General features: G+C 57.6%; 1 non-coding gene across 1 annotated transcript in view; it reads left to right on the plus strand.

The window, feature by feature from the left end:
• The first annotated feature begins 2175 nt into the window (after positions 1-2175).
• Positions 2176-2500, plus strand: part of LOC124731189 — a 1909-nt gene continuing 1584 nt past the window's right edge. The window contains exon 1 of the ribosomal RNA XR_007008186.1: positions 2176-2500. This exon is cut by the window's right edge and continues 1584 nt beyond it. This is a non-coding gene — a ribosomal RNA (small subunit ribosomal RNA).

The raw sequence follows: 2500 nt of genomic DNA on the forward strand, positions 1-2500 counted from the left end.
CGTTGTGCCTTAACCTAACCCACGTTGTGCCTTAACCTAACCCACGTTGTGCCTTAACCTAACCCACGTTGTGCCTTAACCTAACCCACGTTGTGCCTTAACCTAACCCATGTTGTGCCTTAACCTAACCCATGTTGTGCCTTAACCTAACCCATGTTGTGCCTTAACCTAACCCACGTTGTGCCTTAACCTAACCCACGTTGTGCCTTAACCTAACCCACGTTGTGCCTTAACCTAACCCACGTTGTGCCTTAACCTAACCCACGTTGTGCCTTAACCTAACCCACGTTGTGCCTTAACCTAACCCACGTTGTCCCCTAAAGTAACCCACGTTGTCCCCTAACGTAACCCACGTTGTCCCCTAACGTAACCCATGTTGTCGCCTAAACCTGCTCTGTAATTGTTATACGACTCGTTCAATTAGTGTAGTGTTGCCCACCCGCAACCCTCGCAATATAGTTCGCTACTCGCACTGCCCGCTCCCCTGTGTATCGCTTCATGTTAAACACCTTGCAAGTCTTGCTGACTTTCCACATGCTCCTGCTGTACACTGTAATGTGGATGGCAGCAGGACGTACATGCCGCCCCTCCCCACGTCCCCACCTTGCCCCCCTGCCTTCGCAAGCTGGTTGGTGAGAAGTTTGCATGTTCAATGCCCTTCGCATGCGACGTACTCAGGCTACGTTGTGGTGCGGCCTGTGTCAACCGTCCGCTAATGTCGTACGCGTAAACCACAATCTGTACTGCACATTCGTCCTTATGTACCGAATGATACATCGTGGCACATGTGTGACCGTACAACGACTGCGCCCAAAAACGGCGGACCATACAGTGCAAATATTGTGCACGCAGCTACGTGTCGTCTCCCTATGAGAGCTGGATTGCAGTGTGGTACGCCATAGAGACGTGTGGGAGGAACGGACGCCGTGGATGGCGATCAGCATGAGCTGTCTGTTGATGTATTCGGACCTAGTCGTCTCTCCTCACACACCGTGATGGCATGGTGCACCGCGTTCCATATCTGCGACATGCTACAGAGGCCGGTTGACAGTCGTTCGAGCAATGGACATCGCATACGTACGGGGGCCACCTTCCACGTATTGTCTAGGCGTGCACATTTTGTTGCGTGTATGTGGGCAGACGTAGTGTGGCGTGACACCTGACACAGGCATGCAATAATCGTTGAAGTTGCAAATGGCGATGGACGCCTGCGTTTTCTGGTGAAGTTACGCAAATGAACAAATGGTAACCTGTTGTGGTGCGGTTGTTCTCGCTAGGGGTGAATCGGTGATGGCGACGATAGGTTGAGGTACGAACCGGTTGTTCCAGCGATACCCACCATGCCGACGAAACTGAACGGCATCTGGGTGTGAAGCGATACGCGGCGGTGGCTGGGTGGGACCGTCCCCGGCCGGTGAGGGGGCGCCTCCCGGCGTGCTGGCCGCGCGGTGCGTGGGCGCACGCGCTACAGCCGGCTGGTGGGGGCGGCCAGTGGCAGGCGCGCCGGCCGACGGACGCGGCAGGCGTCGCAGCTGCGCGCCGGCGCACCCTGCGCGCGGCGCCGTGCGGCCAAAGTAGGTCCTCGCGGGCCCGGTGCGAAGCGCGGTGGACATCTTCAGTGTGCTGGTCCGATTGAGGACTGTGTGCGTTGAGGATGCGCCGCCGCCCGGCGCTCGGCGCCGCGACGCCGTCTGCTGCTCGGTCGCCCCAGCGGTTCTCGCTGGTGGTTTGTATCGCAGCTGTGCGGATGTGTTGGCGCGTGCGCTGTGCTGGGAGAGTTCGCTTCGGCACCCAAGTGGGGCTTTTGTCCTTCTGTGGCGCTGGCGTTGGAGCTGCCGGTCACCGTAGGTGGCGCGTGTTGTCTCCCGCCGGCAATGCCACGACAGCACGCTCCCGGGCCTCTGTCGGCAGCGGCAAGCTCAGTTGGGAGCACGGGTGGTCGCACCGAAAGCGTCTACTCGCCTAACTCCGGGCGATTGCGCCTCTCTCGAACCCGACCAAGTACTTGGGACGGCGCTGCGCGCCGCCGGGACCTGAGAGGGTTTCGAGGTGTATTGTGCAGGGGAGCTCAGCCTCCTCCTGTTTGCAGAATGATTGAGCGGACGCTTGCGTGTTCGCGCGGGCCCCCGGGACACACTCCCGGGCGGCCGGCTGCTCAGCTCTAGTTGACGCAGCTCCCTGGTTGATCCTGCCAGTAGTCATATGCTTGTCTCAAAGATTAAGCCATGCATGTCTCAGTACAAGCCGCATTAAGGTGAAACCGCGAATGGCTCATTAAATCAGTTATGGTTCCTTAGATCGTACCCACGTTACTTGGATAACTGTGGTAATTCTAGAGCTAATACATGCAAACAGAGTCCCGACCAGAGATGGAAGGGACGCTTTTATTAGATCAAAACCAATCGGTCGGCTCGTCCGGTCCGTTTGCCTTGGTGACTCTGAATAACTTTGGGCTGATCGCACGGTCCTCGTACCGGCGACGCATCTTTCAAATGTCTGC

Source organism: Schistocerca piceifrons, unplaced genomic scaffold, assembly GCF_021461385.2.
Source record: "Schistocerca piceifrons isolate TAMUIC-IGC-003096 unplaced genomic scaffold, iqSchPice1.1 HiC_scaffold_1272, whole genome shotgun sequence".
NCBI lineage: Eukaryota > Metazoa > Arthropoda > Insecta > Orthoptera > Acrididae > Schistocerca > Schistocerca piceifrons.